The sequence below is a fragment of the Chiloscyllium plagiosum genome, unplaced genomic scaffold (assembly GCF_037043375.1).
Source record: "Chiloscyllium plagiosum isolate Xiang-an unplaced genomic scaffold, Cpla_swu_hap1 HiC_scaffold_18, whole genome shotgun sequence".
NCBI lineage: Eukaryota > Metazoa > Chordata > Chondrichthyes > Orectolobiformes > Hemiscylliidae > Chiloscyllium > Chiloscyllium plagiosum.
Window position 1 is genome coordinate 6,729,136 of NW_028270156.1, and position 21,700 is coordinate 6,750,835.

General features: G+C 41.4%; 1 protein-coding gene across 13 annotated transcripts in view; it reads left to right on the forward strand.

The window, feature by feature from the left end:
• Positions 1-21,700, forward strand: part of nav2a (neuron navigator 2a) — a 1,144,654-nt gene that overhangs the window by 796,574 nt on the left and 326,380 nt on the right. Inside the window, exon 1 of one of the 13 annotated variants that reach the window (XM_087996272.1) lies at positions 18,998-19,018. The exons of the other annotated variants lie outside the window; for them this stretch is intronic. The gene's annotated coding sequence lies outside the window, so the exon portion shown is untranslated. Of the gene's footprint in view, positions 1-18,997; positions 19,019-21,700 lie in introns of those variants that run through there. 13 annotated transcript variants of the gene reach the window in all.

The window sequence follows — 21,700 nt, forward strand, 5'->3', positions numbered from 1 at the left end:
TGAGAAAATAAATTCTAATTTCTGTCTTAAATGGATCCCTTATTTTTAAAGAGTGACCTTTAATTTTAGACTGGAGTGGTGAACCTTAGGTTAGACCAGGTGAAATGCAGTGCAGAGTGACATTATAATGGGGTAAAAAGAAAATGCTGGAATGTCCAGCAAATCTTGTCAGCATCTGTGGAGAGAGAAGCAGATTTAGTATTTCAGATTGAGAACCTTTCAGTCCACTCTTGTGAAATATTCCTTCTCTGAGACTACTGCCTTCAATTCGGGTCTCCCTGCTATAGGAAAGCTGTTGTGAAACTTGTAAGGGTTCAGAAAAGATTTACAAGGATGTTGCCAGGATTGGAGGATTTCAGTTATAGGGAGAGGCTGAACAGGCTGGGGCTGTTTTCCCTGGAGTGTCGGAGGCTGAGGGGTGACCTTATAGAGTTGTATAAAATCATGGGTGGTATGGATACGATGGATAAACATGGTCTTTTTCCCAGGGTTGAGAAGTCCAAAACTAGAGGATATAGGATTAAGATGAGAGAGGAAAGATTAAAAGGGACTTGAGGGGCAACTTTTTCACATAACAGATGATTGTATGTGGAATGAACTACCAGAGGAAGTGGTAAATGCAGATACATGTACAACATTTAAAAGACATTTGGATAGGTACATGGATAGGAAAGGTTTGGAGGGAGATGGGCCAGATGTAGTCAAATGGAACTAGTTTAGTTTCGGAAACTTGGTCAGCATGGATGAGTTGGACTGAAGGCGATGTTTCCATGCTGTGTGACTCTATCACCTGATAGATCAATAAAGTTTTGAATTCCTGCCTTTGGAGATAGTGTACAAAGCCGGCCAATGAGTTAAGTCTGAAACTGCTCGCCCAGCTCTTACATTACCCTCTGCCATTACTAATGAGGAATCTTCAAAGCACATCCAGAGCTGCATTAGACAGGATGAAATGTTGTGAAAAAGTCGCATGAGAATTTGAGTGCACTAAAAGCTGAAAGCACAATGGCTGCCAGTTGGTCATCTTGGTTGCACCATTAAATGCTGGTGCTTGAACGAGTGTCCCTAAAACATTTGTTTTTGCTGTTTCAAAACCCTAGACTATTTCTGTTCTTTAAACAAAGCAGAAATGATCATGTTGGTCATGTTATTTTGTTGGCTGCACATTTGTTATCTGCACTTTGAAGCTAATGAAGATAGCCATTGCTTTATAAGCAATTTGCGCAATTAATCGAAATTACCAGCAAATTTTGCTTCCAAATTGTTTCCAGTAAGGCTTCCAGTTTGCTGAAGGCTGCTTGCATAGTTCATTCACCCTGCCCATCAGTTTCCTGTTTCTCAGCATTTCCCATTGCAGTAGAATCAGACAATTAGGAAAATTGGAATCAAAGACAAAGGGAAGACCTACATTTGGATTTATCCCATTGTATCTCTCACAGATTCTTTTCAAGTGACTTTCCTGCATGTTTCAAATTCTGCTGTCGTGTGATACCTGATTTTGGTGTCTCCACATTTTTGGCCAATGCCATCAGCTGCCTGGGCTACAAACTCAGGAATTCTCTTCCTGATCTTCCTTGTTTTTCAATCACTGTCTGTGTTGTTTCAGATGCCTCTTAGAACTTCCATCTTGCTTGGTTTGAAATGTTCAATAACAGTCCTGTGAAGTCCTTGGACTTGTGATATTTTACTCTGTTGATGGTGACCTTAATGTAAGTTCTTGTTGGTTTGTCAGATACTGGAGCAGAAGGAGACCATTCGGCCCACTAAGTCCTCTCTGCCATTCATTGAGATCATGTCTGATCTGATAATCCTCAATTCAATTTTCCTGCCTTTTCCCCATAACTCTTGATTCCCTTCATGGTTAAAAATCTGTCTATCTCCGTCTCAAATATACTTAATAACATGTGTACAGTCTCAAAAGCTCTCTGCGGTAAAGACTTTCACAGCTTCCCCACCCTCTGAGAGCCTGTTGTCTAACAACAAGATGTTAAATGATACACAGAGCTCCAGACAAAAACCAGTTAGGGAGAAGCAGATCAGTCAGAGAGAAGAGGACCTTATCTGCAGACGTGCTGTTTCATTGCAGACTCCAAAGCAGTCAGTGCTCAGCGAGAAGCCCTGAGTGGCTTAGAAAAAAACCCACCCGAAGTAAAAGGCTGTGGAGTACATGAGTTTCTGGAACAAAAACAGAATTTGCTGGAAAAGCTCAACAGGTCTGGCAGCATCTGAGAAGAGAAATCAGAGTTCACACTTCACATCCAGTGACCCTTCCTCAGAACTAGTTAACTTTGATTTCTCTTTAAAGATGCTGCCAGACCTGCTTTGCTTTTCCAGCAACCTCTATTTTTGTTTCTGATTTACGGCATCTGCAGTTCTTTCAGTTTTTTATGAGTTTAAGGAACCTGTGTTGAAATAAGTGTGCTGAGTTAGCAACTTGCTAACAGTCCCAAGAACGGATATTAACTAAAAGAAATGGCATAAAAACAAAACTAATTACAGATGTGCCAGCTGAATAAGGAGCTTTAAAATGGAGACAGTAGTGACCCTTCACTGAAGTTTGAGTTCCTATAAGATCGTTGTTGGGATTCAAAGGTTGAATCTTTCTTTCTGATATTTGTATTAAGACTATTTCAAAAAGTGTGTGTAACGAGTAATGTAGTTTGTGCTTTTTGTTTTGTGTATAATAAGCTTTTGTATTGTGTGAATGTACATTGGCAGCCTCTTTTGAGTATGCATGATTCAATATCTGAGCACAGATGTAAAACATGAAAAAATTAAACTTATAATCTATCAAGCTGGAGTTCACTCTGAGCCCTGCGTTGTCTAGTATTACCATCAACTGGGATCAGCACACTGACTGCCTTTACCCTTGCACTGTATCTAATCCTGATCGAATGTGGAATTAAAAAAGAGAAAAGATGATAAAATTACACTTCATGACATATGTATATTTTCTTACTTCTTGTCCCTCCCCAAGTCCCATACAACTTAGAGCAAGCAGCTGAAGAGAGACTGGTGATTTGATCAGAAAATACTTGAATAATTTCCACACAAACTAGGAATGTCCCCGCTTCAGTTTTAAGTCTTGGCTGAGTTAGTTGGTTTCAACCTGTGTGTTGCTGTGGAGATAACAGTTGAGGTCAGCACCTTCAGGTTTTGGGAAAAGTATTATTAGAATTAGCTTTATTGTCACATGTACTCACATGAGTACAGTGAAAAGTTTACAAGTCACCACTTACAGCACCATCTTAGGTACAAAAGTGCCTAGGTACAGATTTTTAAGTAGAAATTTGTAGGAAAAAATTTAGAAAAATTATGAAGTAAAAAAAATCCAGCATTTCAGACCTTCATGTTGTCATAGGCACAGAAATACAAAATCATAGGAATAAATTGGAAAAATAAAGAAATACAAGTTTCAGAAAAACAATCCTTCCAAGCCAGACCATGCTGGACCTCACCTCCTGACCATACTGGCTTCATCTCGAGGCTGGAGGTCCATGCTGAGGCCAAGTGTCCACACTGAGGCCGAGGGTCCACGCTGAGTCTGAGGGTCCGCGCTGAGGCCGAGGGTCCATACTGAGGCCGAGGGTCCATGCTGAGTCTGAGGGTCCGCGCTGAGGCCGAGGGTCCACGCTGGGGCTGAGGCTAAAAGGTCACTTCAGCAAAACCTAAATATTAGCTATTTCTACATTTGTTGAGTAGAAGTACAGTTGATCAGGTACTTTCAGGAATCCCTTACATAATGGGTAAGCAATTATTATTCAGGGATCACCTCTTCAGATGGTAGTACATCATTACAATCACATATTGCCATCCCTTTGCCTCCATCCATTTAAATAGGTGCCATCAGTTTGTTTTTTTACATGCTTTACAACATAGCTACTGAGGGCAGTTATCATCTGCTTCCTGCAGTAATCTTTCAGCCTTTTCTTTAAGGTCACACACAATGGCTGTCCTAACAATTGCACCATTGACTTCTTGCCAGTTCAAATACTCAGGTGCTGAGATGAATTGTTCCTGTGAAAGGGTCTTTAGTTTGAACCATCCCCCTCCCTGCTTTACTGAATGTGAAAGCAAAGAGCAGCAGGGCAAGGGTGGGGGGGGGGGGGGGAGCTGGTGGGGGTTGGGATCCTGGGAACCTCAGTTCAACACTGAAGTGACACTGGGGCCATTTTCGAATATACTTCAGAGCTTTGTTAGATTGTATTGTGAAATAATGTTTCCAACTGTCAGTAAACTTCTACTTTCACTTCAACTTGCTCATTAATATCCTGACTGTAATCGATTTCATTATAATTGACTGTTTTGTGTTACTGATTGGGTTATATAGCATCCGACAGTTTTATTAAATAATTCAGATCTTAATTTTAAGCGTATTATAAAATCATCAACAAGGCAGGGTGTAGAGTTGAATATATTTTGTTCATGTGCAGTATAGCTGAACCATTTTTTAATTTTAATTTTTGTCAATTTTGAGAAGCTAACACATTCTTCATTACAAAAAATTTGGATCACTATCCCTATTGATTTGCACTCTGCAGGAGTAACGAGTCAAACTGTGAGCGTACTCAGAGGGTGGAGTATCTAGTAAACATGGCAAGCTTTAAAGGAATTAGAGCTGTAATTTTCATTGTTTTGAAGTGAAAGAAGGTCTCACTCAACTCGGGTTGCCCAGTGACTGAAGAGAGGAAAGAAATGCAGCTGTAAAATTCCCGACTGAAACCTTGCACTTTGACCATTTAGTCCGATCTATTTCTCTTTTATGATGTCAGTGTTTTTCCCTTGAGTAACAAGATCAAAGATTTCAGCTTCTTACAAGGTTAGTACAGCACGACTGTATCCCTCTATGTAACAGCCAGCATTTGTTCAAACGTAGCAAAGTTTTGTTGATGAAGTCCATTTCTTTGTCCAGACTCTCTCTTGTTTTGAATTCTTCTTTTGTGATACTTCTACTATGGAGATAGGCCAGAAGCTGTCTACTTTATTTAAAGGAACACAATGCCTGAGACTCACTGTGTATCTGTGTGGAATTTGCCAAGACAGCTGAGATTGTTGGAAACTGCTGAAGCAATCATCAATTTGCCCATTAACTTTCATTTTGTGTTCCCTCTTCAGAGAGGCAGCAAGTTTATCAAAATTTATTAGAAAGAAATCTTTGTTTTGCAAGTGTTGCCTGTCTTATTAGTCCAGATAGACGCTTCAGTCTGAAGCTATTTTGTAACTTGAATTTTGATTGGACTAAGTTTATGGACTCTCTTAGAAGCATGTACTGGTCACCAGATGTCCTTGTAACTGAAGTGGCACTTTTAAAAAGCTGTGTGTGGCATTGGCTTATTTGATTGGACTGATCAAATTTGGGAAATTGCTTGCCCTGAAGGCTATCACAATGTACTGAGAAGGCCTTGATTTGGTAATGTGACACATCCTATTGAGCCTGTGAGGAAGGCAAAAACATAGATTTAGTGAACTTCAGTTTTTTTTCAGGTGAAAATGTTAATTGTGTTTCCTCAATCCCGATTACTACTTAATTTGTTTCTGACCCTTGGGGATAAACCATTGACTTAACTGCTTTATTGCTCGGGAGTTCAGATTTAAGCCTTTCAGGTTTTGCTGTTTCACTCTTTTAATCCATGACATTTTCATCAAAAAGTAAACATTGATGTGCTTCTTTTGTCTCTATCTGTAAGCAACAAATGAAAATTAACATTGTATACAAAATATTTTTTGCTGTGGTGACTGAAATGTATTGGATTGAGTTTAAGAACAGGAAAACACCATAATAAAGTAAATGTTCCTCTCTCTGGGAAAATACAGCATCTCCAGTTGCACCAAATATTCCATCATTTCAGAATACATAAGCATTCATGGACACCAATGGTTTAATAGCAGCTCGATGGATAATGGTAGCAACTATAAAAAAATTAAGCAAATATTGGATAATTATTGCACTTTGAAATGCATGTGATAAACATAGTGCTGCAGAATATTGCCTTATAACCTTCCGATTAGACCATATATTTTATGTTGTAAATCTGATGTTAAAGACTATTACTTTGTCCCAAGATAAGATAAGACCATGAAACTGAATTCACACACTCTCGCTGTAGCATTAGTACTTCCTGCGAACACTAGGACAGGATTTCCACGGCCAAGGTAGGTAGCACGAGTTGGCAAATTTCCAAACTGTGCAGATGTGCCTGGGTTTAAAAGGCTGCACTGGAGTGAATTTTGTTTGACTGAACTGATTGCATTTGGGAAATTGCCTGTCCTGAAAGCGATCAGAATGTACTGGGAAGGCCTTTCACTCAGGGATTTCTGGAGGCTTGGCTTACTTTGCCTTGCTGATCCTACCAAATCCACCAATATGTTTTCAGTTTCCTTTTGACTTTCACTTTGGACTTGAAGAGGAGTTTGAATTATAGGCTTTTTTTTTAAGTTCTGTTTTTTTCAGCTTGTGAGAAGATTTGTAGCTCGGGTGCTCGTTGTTGTGGTTCTGTTCACCGAGCTGGGAATTTGTGTTGCAGACGGTTCGTCCCCTGTGTAGGTGACATCCTCAGTGCTTGGGAGCCTCCTGTGAAGCGCTTCCGTGATACATGCCGGAGGAAACATCATAGAAGCGCTTCACAGGAGGCTCCCAAGCACTGAGGTTGTCAGCTTGCTTCCTTCAGATGTTTTTCATGATGCTGGAAAGGTGCATGGAGAGGAAAGGTTTAGAGGGATATGGAGCAAATTCAGGCAAATGGGACTAGTTTAGTTCAGGAATCTTGTTTGGCATGTTTGAGTAGGACTGAATGGTCTGTTTCCATGCTGTATGACTCGATGACATTGTCTCTCTCTCTCTCTCTCTACAAAGTTCAGTAGATGTATGAATGCAACTAGCCTCTTTACAACTCCAGTTACATATTTCTCTACATTAGCTGGATGGTTTATCAACATGATTTTCTGACAAGCACTGAACTCACTGTGCTTCCTGAAGAAGGGCTTATGCCCGAAACGTTGATTCTCCTTCTCCTTTGATGCTGCCTGACCTGCTGCGCTTATCCAGCAACACATTTTTAATCACTGTGCTTCCTGCCTGGTATATTGTGGCTTACCTTGGTCATGTTTTATTGTCACTTTGCCAACGATTTAATTGCCGCAAACTAATCCTTGGTCCTATGTGTGTGCTTAAACAGGTGAAAAACCTGTTGTTAGACTGTGGATTTATCCTAAAAGAGACAGAAAATTGTCCAGTCAGTCTTTAAAGAGAAGCATGGACATTGATGCTTGTCATCTAGAAAATGCTTCTGCAAAGACCTTTTCCCATGTTTCTTTCTCATGAACATTTTTCGATTCTGACTGATATTGTGATATTATAGTATATTTGACTTTATTCTCACGCCGAAATATTTATGACACTTTTGCTATCTGGCAACCCGTGAATTGCTAACCAATCTGTCAAGACCTCACTCATTTTTGGTGCTTGTGGTTTTGGACATATAGTCAACTTTACCCATTTGTTGTTGCTATCAGCCAAAGCAAGGTTCCAATTCAAAGGAACTGACATGGACTCATTCCAATGATTTTCTTGAGTTTTGTTCTTGAATAAATGGAGCTTTGGTTGAATTGTTTCTGAGACACACTTTAAACTTTTGACCAACTCTTCAACATGTCTATTTGCCTTTACCTACCAAAAATAATTTCTTGCTATTGCCTTTGTACAGATTATCTCTGGGTATTTTTAATTAAGTTCCTTTAAGAATTTCTCTCTAAACATGGAAGGCAGAATAATGATTATTTTAAACCCCCATTAGAAACATTCTGAATTTTCGTTCACTTCATTTCTACATGTGATATACTCTGTAATTTCTCAGAATCAAAATCTTTAGGCCAACCGTTCATGACACAGTTGAGCACTTTGCGGAGCAGCAAGTCCTTATTAGTTTCTTCACTGTTTTTCCTTGGCTGGCACTGGCATGTCATTTGTAAATGTGAAAAGAATTCACTCACTGCCTGCAAATGAATCAATCTTTGCAGGTGCAAGGACATCTGTGTGTACACCATCGGCTGACTTACAATATTTAATGTCATACTGATGGCAAATTTTAGCATTTTGTCCTTCTTGTTCAAAGACCATTTCCTCAGTGACAGATCTCCTGATCTTTTTTTTTGCTCATTCACCAAATGAGGGTGTCACTGTCTAAGCCAGGATTTATTGTCCATCCTTAATTTTCCAGAGGGCTGTTCAGAATCAATCACTTTGCTGTGGGTCTGGGATCACATGTAGGCTAGACCACGGTAAGTCTGGCAGATTTTCTTCCCTAATGAACATTATTGCACCAGAAGGGCTTTTCTGACGATTGTTTCATGGTCATCATTAGACCTTTAATTCCAGATTTTTAAATCAAATTCAAATTACACCATCTGCCCTGGTAGGATTTGAACCTGGGTCCCTATAATATGAACTGAGGTTCTGGATTAATAGTACAGTGATAATGCCACTAGGCCATTGCTTCTCCACCACGTAAGCAACTCAGTCCAGTTTAATCACTTTCTGAAGCCAATTTTTGTCAAACAGAGAGATTTTCTTCCCTTCTGCTATCACCAACCACAAATAATATGATGCATCATTGTTTTCTGTGTGAACACTAACTTTATCTAACACTGGAAAATCATTTTTGTTTTAATTTACATTTTCATGGCATGTCATTGGCAAAGGAATTGGCATTTCGAATAACCAGGTGAAAGTGGGTACTGCAGATGCTGTAGATTAGAGTCAAGATTAGAGTGGTGCTGGAAAAGCACAGCAGGTCAGGCAGCATCCGAGGAGCAGGAAAATCAATGTTTCAGGCAGGAGTCCTTCATCAGCATTCCTGATGAAGGGCTCCTGCCTGAAACTTTGATTTTCCTGCTCCTCGGATGCTGCCTAACCAGCTGTGCTTTTCCAGCACCACTCTAATTTGGAATAACTAATCCGTTTGGAGTAAGAGAATGTGACTTGAGGATTTATTGTAGTTTTCCTCTCAGATAACACATGCAGTTGCAGCCTTTCCATGATAAAAGTATTTGTGAATTGACTTACATTTCGCCTGTGGGTGTGGGAATTTTACCTTCAGACCTCTTGCTCTTGCCTTCCATGTGCTACTTGTCTTGCTGTCTGAAGGAGCAACATCTTCTCCTTCCACATTCCTAGATGTATGAAGAGAGACTGGATCGACCAGGGCTATATTCACTGAAGCTCAGTAGACTGGGGAATGGGTGGGGGAGGGGGGGAGTATCCTCTCATCGAAACCTACAACATTTTAACAGGATTAGACAGGGTAAATGTAGGACAAATGTTTCTCCCCACACGTCTGCCCTCTCAACCCCCACTTTTCTCCTTTAAATCACCCTTTAAAATCCACCACCTCTTTGACCAAGCTGTAAAAGGATGCCTCATCTACCTCAATAGCTCCTTATCTGGCTCAGTATCAGATTTTCTTTCGGAATGCTCATTTAAAACACCTTGGGACATTTTAGTACATTAGGGTTAACATTAGATGTTGTATAAGTTTTCATCATAACTGCAGAGGTGAGAGTGTGTCTTTAATGTAATGTGTGACAGCCTCACTTAGCCATTACGTCCATTCATGAAATGTACCTTTCAGTGCAATCTCGTTCTGAACCGTGCTGTAGTGAGAGGTCAGGACTTTATTCATTTCAACATGTTCCATTATGCTTCTGGTTAGACAATGCCACCAAAGCATCTAGCCCCATTATAATGAGGAAAATATTGATTTTAACCTCATCTCCAACTTGATATACTTTCAGCCAGTGTGAAACTTGCCTTTGCAGTTACCACACCAATAAATTCCTCCATTGTCACAAATTTGCCTTCAGTACCATCCTTTTCAGTTACATACTGTGCTGCTAAACAATGGATCACATAGAATGTACACAGATGGAGCACTCTTTCAAATTGCTTAACCTTAATCAAAATCAGCTTTAAGGGTTCGCAGTGTGTGCCCCAACACTCTTCAGTCCTTAATTTCTCAAATGAAATGTGGAAAAGAATTCCACCCTATTTCATCATTCTGTTGTGTACTGCTCTGAGAAAGACTGATATATGCTCACTTGCTGGTGCTATCTTCATTAGCACCACCCCAACAGGGGGAGCAGCAAAGAGGGCATTACAACAAAATACTTGGATTCCATAAAATATAAAGACTTGTACAACCAGCCGAACCTGATCCTGCTTTGCATCTGGATCCGGATGCACAAGTAGATCAGGAGTTACTGAAATCGAAATGGGATTTCTGACTGTTTACTTCCGCCCTTTGTCCTGGATGCAGTTCATGCACTCACCATAAGCCAGGGATTGAATTGTAGCCCATTGCTACCTTCTGCTTTGTAACAAGTGGTATACAGAATGATTGCAACACTCTGGAAGATTGCATAATGATGGTTTATTGGAGTATTGTGGGTCATGATAACTGGAAAATGTAGCTTAAGCCAGTTGGATGAATACTGATAAAACCAAATTGTTGGCATCTGCAAACTGTTAAAGAAATTACTTTGGCTTCTGTAAATGCCCTTTTGTAGTGTAATTTTCTTCAGTGCAGAGAAAATTAGGTGTTTTTCCAGTCCCAGTTCAGATGCTATGTTCTTGATCGCTGTATTAACCAAAATGCAAATCTTCATTCGAGGCATAGTGGACACATATTGCCTGTCCCTTAATCTGAGTGCTTTGCTAATGAACTTCAGGGCACAGTTAACAGTCAGTCATAATGCTATGGGTCTGGAGGTACATGTAGGCCCAGACCAGGTAAGGATTCCCTAAAGAATGTTCGTGAACCAGATGGGTTTTTAGATGAATAGGTGATAATTTCATGGCTACCATCACTGAGGGGAGCCTTTTAAAAAGCAAAATACAGATTTATTAATTTTTACCTGAACTCCAACAGCTCCCAGGCATGAGTTTGAGCCCATGTTACTACAGCCTTTGGCTGGGATTTTGGGCGATGAGTTCAGTAATATAACCACTATGCCACACTGTCCCCCTGAGGGATAACTCTCCAGAGCCTGTATAGAAACCTGCTGTTGATGGCTGTTTAGCTGTGGGTGGGTCCCAGTAGATCCTGATCTTGTGCTTATTGATGCCCAGAAATGTAATTTTCTAATAGCGATTACTGGATTATAATTAGAACCAGGAACCCTGGCTGCTGCTTATCCCATTCCCCAAACAATGCTCACAGAGACATTCAATTATTTAACACTGCCCTGCCTAGAAGATTAGTTAACTCACTGAACCCTGACCATTTGAAGTCTGTACAACTCAATCTCACTGGTAGTTCCATGATCATTATTAGTGAGACTAACTTTCCATTCCAAAATTGTTGCATGAATATTAAAAAAAAATCCCATCAGTTGCTCTGGTGGAGTTTAAACTAATGGCCCCAGGCATTCAGCTGGGCCTCTGTGTAAGTAACCATCAACATAACCACTTTACCACCATCACCTTGTGTTTGGTTATTATCAACAGGCTATTTGTGGGAGCTTGCTGTGTGCATTGGCTTCTATTTTTCCTACAATATAACAATGTGTACACTTCCAAAAGAAAATGCTTCATTGGCTGTAAAAACACTTGTGATGTCCTGAAAGGCACTATATAAATGTAAGTCTTCCTTTTCATAGAATCCCTACAGTGTGGAAGCAGGCCATTCAGCCCATTGAGTCCACACCAACCCTCTGAAGAGCATCCCACCCCAGACCCAACCTCACAATGCTATCTCCATAACCTGCATTTATCATGGCTAAACTACACAGCCCTGGATACTATGGGTAATTTAGCATGGCCAATTCACCTAACCTGCAGACTTTTGGACTGTGGGAGGAAACTGGAGCACCTAGAAGGGAGCTACACAGACACTGGGGACAATGTGCAAACTCCGCACAGACAATCACCCAAGGCTGGAATCACCACTGCCAGCCATGTATGGGTGAACACGTTGTAGTGAAGTACTATATTAAATAACTTTCGTTTGGTGTGTTTGGATGACCTTGTACATGTGTAAAACATTTTCGTCATTCTCAAAATCAAAGCTTTGGCAATTATCCCAAGTTTATATCTTTTTTTTTAAATAACACGTTGCTAGAAACAATCCTTTTTCTAAATAAAATTGTAGCAAGTATTTGAAGTCGTAAGTGATCATACCATGACTATGAAAAAAAAGTGTCTGAGCTTCTTTCTCCCAAATTGCTGTTTTTCATCTATTAGAAGATAGAAATCTGTATTTCTGTTAAGAAAACAAATGTGTAAATCTGCACACTGTTTGTGACAAGATTTAAAATTTAAAAGAATAAGAGGCATAATCTCAGAACAAGGGATTACACATTTCTGACAGAGATGGGTAGGAATGTCTTCTCTCAGAGAGTAGTAAATGAGAAAGACAGAGTTTTAACCAGTTTGGGAATCAAGGCTGATGGGGGAAATGGCAGTAAAGTGGAGCTGAGGATTCTTCAGGTCAGACATGATCACATTGACTAGCACAGCAGGCTTGATTAGGGACCAAAAAAAACTGCAGATGCTGCAATCCAAAATATACAAACAGGAGGCTGGAAGAACACAGCAAGCCAGACAGCATCAGGAGTTGGAGAAGTCAATGTTTTGGGGATAACCCTTCTTCAGGGTTAAATGAGCAGACTCGATGGGTTGAATGGTCTGCTTCTGCTCCTGTGTTTTAGAACATAGAACATTGCAGTGCAGTACTAGCCCTTCGGCCCTTGATGTTGAGCCGACCTGTGGAACCGATCTCAAGCCCATCTAACCTACACTATTCCATTCTCATCCATGTTTATCCAATGACCATTTAAATTAGATTAGATTACATTACAGCGTGGAAACAGGCCCTTCAGCCCAACAAGTCCACACCGACCCGCCGAAGCGTAACCCACCCATGCCCCTACATTTACCCCTTACCTAACACTACGGGCAATTTAGCATGGCCAATTCACCTGACCTGCACATCTTTGTGACTGTGGGAGGAAACCGGAGCACCCGAAGGAAACCCACGCAGACACAGGGAGAACGTGCAAACTCCACACAGTCAGTCGCCTGAGGCGGGAATTGAACCCGGGTCTCAGGCACTGTGAGGTAACAGTGCTAACCACTGTGCCACCATGCCGCCCACAAATTCCCTTAAACCCGGTGAGTCCACTACTGTTGCAGGCAGGCCGTTCCATGCCCCTGCTACTCTCTGAGTAAAGAAACTACCTCTGATAGCTGTCCTATATCTATCACCCCTCAATTTAAAGCTATGTCTGCTCATGCTAGCTATCACCATTCAGGGAGAAAAGCTCTCACTATCCACGCTATCTAATCCTTTGGTCATCTTGGATGCCTCTATTAAGTCACCTCTTAACTTTCTCTCAAACAAAAACAGCCTCAAGTCCCCCAGCCTTTCCTCAAAACCAGGCAACATCCTAGTAAATCTCCTCTGAACCCTTTCCAAAGCTTCCATATCCTTCCTATAATGTGGTGACCAGAACTGTACACACGCACCAGAGTTTTGTACAGCAGCAACATGACCTCATGGTTCCGAAACTCAATCCCTCTACCAATAAAAGCTAACACACGGTATGCCTTCTAAACACCCCTATCAACCTGGGTGACAACTTTCAGGGATCTATGCACTTGAACACTGAGATTTCTCTACTCATCTACATTACAAAGAAACTTACCATTAACCCAGTACTCTACATTCCTGTTACTCCTTCCAAAGTGAATCACCTCACACTTTCCACATCAAACTCCATTTGCCACCTCTCAGCCCAGATCTGCAGCTTATCTATGTCCCTCTGTAACTGACAAAATCTTTCTGTACCATCCACAACTCAACCGACCTTAGCGTCATCTGCAAATTTACTAACCTATCCTTCTATGCCCTTATCTAGGTCATTTATAAAAATGACAAACAGCAGTGACCCCAAAACAGATCCTTGCAGTTCACCACTAGTAACTGAACTCCAAGATGAACATTTCCCAATAACCACCACCCTCTGTCTTATTTGATCCAAACCACGCCATTATATTTTGTGCAATAGGAGAAAGTGAGGTCTGCAGATGCTGGAGATCAGAGCTGGAAATGTGTTGCTGGAAAAGCGCAGCAGGTCAGGCAGCATCCAGGGAACAGGAGAATCGACGTTTCGGGCATAAGCCTGAAGAAGGGCTTATGCCCGAAACGTCGATTCTCCTGTTCCCTGGATGCTGCCTGACCTGCTGCGCTTTTCCAGCAACACATTTCCAGCTATTTTGTGCAATAGCCTACCATGGGGAACCTTATCAAATGGCTTACTGAAATGCATATACACCACATCAACCATTTTACCCTCATCCACCTGTTTGGTCACCATCTGAAAGAGCTCAATTAGATTTGTGAGGCACGACCTACCCTTCACAAAACTGTGTTGACTATCCCTAATCAACTTATTCCTCTCTAGATGATTATAAATCCTATCTCTTATAACCTTTTTCAACAATTTACCTACATCTGAAGTAAGGCTCACAGGTCTACAATTACAAGGGTTGTCTCTACTCCCCTTCTTGAACAATGGAACAACATTTTCTATTCTCCAGTCTTCTGGGCTATTCCCATCGACAATGACAACATAAAGATCAAAGCCAAAGACTCAGCAATTTTTCTACCTGGCTTCCCAGAGAATCCGAGGATAAATCCCATCCGGCCCAGGGGACTAATCTATTTTCACACTTTCCAGAATTGCTAACACCTCCTCCTTGTGAACCTCAATCCCATCTAGTCTAGTAGCCTATATCTGAGTATTCTCCTCAACAACATTGTCTTTTTTCAGTGTGAATACCGACGAAAAATATTCATTTAGTGGTTTTCTTATCTCCTTGGACTCCACACACAACTTCCCACTACTGTCCTTGATTGGCCCTAATCCTACACTAATCTTTCTTTTATTCTTCGAATCTTATAGTTGTCCACTAGAAGTAGTTGACCTTATTTGTGATTAATTTGAGTGCTGTTTTCTAGTCACATTCATACAATCATAAATTTGCAATGCTTCCAGTACCCTCTGAAGAGCGTCCCTCTCAGACCCACTCCCACCCTATCCCAATAACCCTATAAAATAAGTGGAGTAGGAACTTCCAAATATAAGAACATAGGAAATAAAAACTGAAAGAATTGTGGTTACTGTAAATCAGAAACAAAAACAGAAGTAGCAGAGAAAACCCTGCAGGTTTGGCAGCATCTGTGAAGAGAAATTAGAGTAACATTTCAGGTCCAGTGACCTTCCTCAGAACTGGAAGTTAACTCTGATTTCTCTTCACAGATGCTGCCAAACCTGCTGAGTTTTTCCAGCAACTTCTGTTTTTGGTAAGAACATAGAAATTGGGTTGTGCCGTTCAGCCGCAATTCTATTCAATCATGGCTCATCTATATCCTAAACTCATGCACCTTTTAGAGAAACTTAAAACTGCACATGCTGGAGTTCAGAGTCGAGCCCTTCCTGATGAAGGGCTTATGCCCGAAATGTCAACTCTCCTACTCCTCAGATGCTGCCTGACCTGTTGTGCTTTTCCAGTGCCACACTTTTCAACTCATACACTTTTTTATAGTGATAACAGATGGGAAGAGGGAGCAAATAGGATAGATGATGAGCATGCCCAGACCGAAAGATGAAGATAGTAGTAATAGTGGTAAAGAAGTGATAGAGATGTAAAATTGGTGTGAATGTTAGCTGTGAAAAGGAGGAAATGGGTCAAAAAGATGCAAACAATTTCTCTGTATCTGTCCTCTTGGCACCTTTTGTCATTCCATGGAAGATGTTTGATTTCCTTTTGAAATGGGACATTACAAGCTTTATGGTTGGTTTTAATTGATCTTCCAGAGTAGCAAACTTAAATGTTTCCATTGGAGGGAAAAGGGACAATTCACTGATTGCTGAGCTCACCCATTAGGGCCAGTAATTTATTTATTCACCCTCTGGATTCATATAGATAATTAGGATCATTAGATGAAATCTGATGCTAATGCTGAAAACTGAGACTTTTAAGCATCTGTTTGTGTCCAAACTATCGTACATGCAGTTTCCTTGTTTGGCGTACTTTGTAGAATACAGCCTCTGATACAAAACAACTGTATACAGACACCATTGGGGAATTTTCATCGAATTATAGAATTCCGAAAGTATGGAAGCAGGCATTTCGGCCCATGTGCTTGTTGGGTCAGTTTTCCTTTATCGCCACCTGATGAAGGAACAGCGCTTGGACAGCTCGTGATTTCAAATAAACTAGTCAGACTATAATCTGGCATCATGTAACTTTGTCCACCCCAGTCCAAAACTGGCACCTCCACATTATTCCTTTATCTGAGCATCAAGCGTGGGGAGTTCTGGTGTCTGTGATCATGCTGAGCTATCCCTTCTCCACCTTCTTGATCTGTTTGTAGCTTTTGATATATTTGGCCACTTCCTCGGCATCCTGTGTAATAGGACTGGACTCATCTGCTTTTGCTCTTAACTAACCAATCATAGCCAGAGAGTTTGCAGCCATGTTTTGTCTTCATGACCATAAGAAACAGGTACAGGAGTAGGCTGTCTGGCCCTTTGTGCCTGCTTTGCCATTCAACAGGATCATGGCTGATCTGATATTACTCGCATCCACTTTCCTGCCTTTCCCCTGTAAACCTTGATTCCCTGACTGGTCAAGAGTCTATCTCTCTCAGCCTTAAATATATGCAAGGACTCTGTCCCCCCACAGCTCTCTGGGGCAAGGAGTTCCAAAGACTCACAACCTTTGTGATACAAAATTACTCCTTATTTCAGTCTTAAATTGATGCCCATTTATTCTGAGATTATGCCCTCTTGTCCTAGACTCTCCCACAAAGGAAGAGCATTTATCCTGTCAAGTCCCTTAAGAACTGTTGCCTCCCAGCGCCAGGGACCCGGGTTCAATTCCCACCTCGGGCGACTGTCTGTGTGGAGTTTGCACATTCTCTCCGTGTCTGCGTGGTTTCCTTCGGGTGCTCCGGTTTCCTCCCACAGTCCAAAGATGTGCACGTTAGGTGAATTGGCCATGCTAAATTGCCCATTGTGTTAGGTATATTAGTCAGGGGTAAATGTAGGGGAATAGGTCTGGGTGGGTTGCTCTTTGGAGGGTCGGTGTGGACATGTTGGGCCAAAGGGCCTGTTTCCACATTGTAGGGAATCTAATCTAATCTACAGTGTGGTGCTGGAAAAGTACAGCAGGTCAGGCAGGAGAATCAATGTTTCGGGCATAAGTCCTTCATCAGGAATGTCAAAGACTGTCAAAATGAACAGCAAATGACATCACCAACCCAAGGAAACCCAATACATAAATAGAAAGCGGGCCACACCCACCAGGGCTTCATCCAGAGGCTCAATGAAGACGTTACCTAGTATGGTGACAAAACGTCTGAAAACGCACCTTCCAGCTCAGTGAGCAAACCTACATCCAGAATAGTCACTGCTGTTTAGAAGAATGAGGGGGTATGTCATAGAAACCAATAAAATTCTAACAGGACTAGACAGGGTAAACATCGGAAGAATGTTCTCAGTGACTGGTGACTTCAGAACCAGGGGCCGTAGTCTAAGGAGATGGTGTAGACCATTTAGATGAGATAACAAGAAGTGCATTCACCCAGAGAGTGGTGAGCCTGTGGAATTCTCTTCAACACAAAGCAGTTTGTATTTACAGACCATTTTATATTTTAGCACAAATTTTGATTGCAATCTTTATTCGATCAGATTTTATCAGTTTACCAAAGGTAAATGTGATCTTCAATCATCTGTTCTCAGGAACTGGGGCTTCATCAGATGAAGGGGCTTGTGATTTCAAATAAAACCTGTTGGACGATAACCTGGTGTCATGTGACCTCTGACTTTGTCCGCCCCAGTCCAACATTGACACCTCTGCATCATGTCTTGACAGCTAAGTGTACACTTCACTCATTTTAAACACTAGGATTGATGGCATAGGTGTCACTCAGAGGCTGGACATTGCCTGATAACGCACTGTGAAATTGGAGCCTAGTGTAAGATAAAGTTGCCACCTTGCTTCATTAAAACGCAGCATGTGAGCTTCTTCGGCATATTCATCTGGTTCCAGACAGACCGATTGTAATTTCCTCAGTGGAAATGCCTCTTGGATCACTACAGCACGATGCTTGGAGTTTCAGTATGATATTACACTTGTGTTGCAGCTGGAACTGTTAATTTCTTCAGAAGATATGGTCTTCTGAGATTATTGTTAAAAGTCACACAACACCAGGTTATAGTCCAACAGTAGTTAAACCTGGTGTTGTGTGATTTTTAAATTTGTCCATCCCAGTTCAACACTGGCACCTCCTCATTCTGCAATTTATGGCAGCCTAACGTTTTGGTGTTGATACACTGATAGTGGCATAATTGGTGCAACTGGTGTAATTTCTCCAGCAGACACTAACTGCTGTGAGGTATTACATCCACATCGCTGACTGAACTTGATGCTGTCTTCAGTGCGTTTCCCCCATCAGCTAATGATGTCATTAAACAGGCATGTAGTTTGGGCTGATATCCAGTCTGTAATTGTTATTCAGTAAATTATATGCATGCAGTCAAGAAGGGGATTTGTGTGAGTTGAAACATCAGAGAAGTCTGGCTTCGATCAAACAACTGGGAATTATAATAAATGTCCACACACATTCTTGGCAGTGAAGCAAATCTTTTCCAAATAGGCATTTGACAGTGCTGGAGGCGTGCGCTGTGAACTGGTGTTTCTTTTTGATTTTCACTGGCTGTTGCAGCAGCCGTTAGTCTAACCGTCACACTCCATCCTGAATCTGTGAGCCAATTTGTAAGGAAACTGAGAAACTTTGTCTGCGATCAGCAGCATCTTACTTATACTAACAGCTCCACAAAATACATGGTAAGAAGCTTAAGCATACGTATAATAAAATACTTCACCTCGGCATACATTGGAGCATGCTTCCGAAAGCTCTTGGAAGGAAATTCATTTAAAGATGCTGTCCCTCAGGTAAGTGAGCTTTTATTACAATGCTGCTGTTAAACAAAACGTACTGTGCATATAATTTAAACGAATGCAAATGCACATTCTTTTGAATTATTTTTGACTGTAATTACGCAATTCAGCTCAGAGGAAATACATTTCAAACCCCTGATGTGTTACACTGCTAAAGAAATTGCATTTACAGGAAATAAAAGGATTATTTTTGATGATATTGTATACTTCGACATTTCCACAGAAGCAAAGTTCAACCTTTATGGCACCTATCACATATGGAAGGTGTGGTAGGAGTTGGGGGAGGCTGGGGCTGTTACACAGCTGTTTGGCTTTGCCAGTTTCCTGGGTGAGTTACAGGGTGTTATCTCCTTCAATGTTGATATTCCTGTTGCTTGCATACATGTGAATTCCAGGCCAAGTTAACACTCTGCGAGGATTCACACCACAAGTGCAGAGGCATTGTTATTTGTCACAGTATTTGCCCAGGATAGACATAGTTAATTTTAACATGATTATTTTGGAGGCAAAACTACAGCTAATTAACTCTGGAGAGAGAAAAAGAACGTGAATGTGGAAAAGCATGGTGTATGCTTCTCATCTCTATTTCAATTTCATACTGACTGCTTCACAGAAGTGACCTCTGACCTGAAGCCCAGGTTTCATATTAAACTCCAGTCTTAAGATCTTGCCAGCAGCAGCAACAGCCTGTCCGTGCTACATCTCTGTCTGTTGCATTTAATATTAGAATAGATTCTGGATGTTCTTCCAACTGGCTCCTTCGGCAATATGTGTCATATCGGGTGGGACGGAGTTGTACAGACTTGAAGTTGTCAGACGTCAGTGAGTTAACTCATCCTATCGGCACTGCATTACAATACACCTCTGTGAGCTTTGGCTGGGCAGTAGGATAAGAACCAGCCAGGCATCCTGGTTTCAATTATTATCCAGCAATCACTTTTGGAAAATTATATTTCCGGGCATCAGCAAACACAGGACCAGCCTTGACTGGAGCCCAGACATGGCTGAACAGGCCATCAACAGCAGATTTCTATGCACGCATTGAAACTAGTAGGACATTCAGACCTTTGAGCCTGCTCCACTATAAAATATGATCATGGCTGATCATCCAGCTCAATGCCAGATTCCTGTCTTCTTTCCATACACCTTTTAATCATTAATCACTAAAAATGCATCAGTCTCTTTCTTGTTGAATTGGCATCCACAGCTTTCTGTCGGAGAGAATTCCACAGGTTGACCACCCTCTGAATGAAGAACATTTTTCTTATCTCAGCCTCAATAGCCTACCCTGGGACTGTGGATCCTTGTACTGGGCTACCCAAGCAGGGAAAACATCCTTTCCGCATCTAATCTGTTCAGCACCATTAGAATCTTTCATGCTTCAATCATATCCCCCTGTTATCCTCCTAAACTCGAGTGAATACATTCCCTAACAGACACTGAAGAACATTGGCGTAGTGGCAATGTCTCTGGACTCGCAATCCATTATGGCAACTGACAGAATATAAACTTTGTTAATAACTCTGGAAAATCATGTTGTAATTATCGATTGTTATAAGACCCAGTCTGATTAATCACTGTTCTTTAGAGAAGGAAACCTGCCACCTATACCTGGTCTGACCTACATGTGACTCCAAACCAGCCAGTAATGTGGTAGACTCTGACCTGCCCTCTGAAGTGGCTTAGTAAGATACTCAATTGTATCAGAATGGAAACAGGAAAGTCAACTCTGCTCCACATGAACTACAGCGGTTCGCCACTCCTTCTCAAGAGCAATTAGGGATTAGCAATAAATGTAAGTTCATATCCTAACAAAGAGGAGAGTTGCTGTAACCTTATCTTGGGAGATTGGGAATGATAGTTGGCATAGGGTTCTGCTGAGATAATTTCCAATGCTGCAGGTTTTCACTATTCACAGATACTTTCTGTGTCGATGTAGTGGGTCCGATTTTTCATGTCGGCTGCAGCAACAGGGAGTCTGAACAAATTGAGCGAGTCCCGTGTCCTGTTCGCGCTTCTCATCTGAAGGCTGATAAAGAAATGGTCAAATTGAGGCAGGAATGGAGGCGAAGGCGAGAGCATGCTGGCGGAAAGGTCCAGTCGTGTTCCCAAACAAATCTGACTAGCATTTGCGACGCCAGCAGCAGCACAGTTTTATACGGGAATCTTCTGACCATTTTGAAGCCCATCCCTCCCTCACATCTTCACTCCCTCACCCTCACCGTACATTCCCATCAGCCTTCAGGCCTTCAATTACTCAAGTTCCTCATCCATTATATACTTTTTGAACAGAGCCAACGTGCCCTTTCATTACCCCTGGTTAGCCCAATACAATAGGAAGCCATTGACTAGCCCACTGAGATCCTCACAGTAAGCAGACAGATTCTTCAAAGCAGTTGAATCAAGAAAATGATCCAAGCCCATGTGGTATGTTTAACTGGTTCACTTGTAGCCAAGATCCCATGAAACTCCCAAGTAAACAAGCAGATTTTATAACTGCTAACCCAACAGATGTCCAAACTGAAAACATCAAAGTAATGGGAACAGATTAAATAAATTAAAGACTTAAGAAGAGTAGACCATTCAGTCCATCGAGCTCCATTTTGCCAATAGCAGCAACAGTAGGAGGAGCGACAGCGGGGACCAGGGGCCTGCTGGGAAAAAAAATTAAAATTA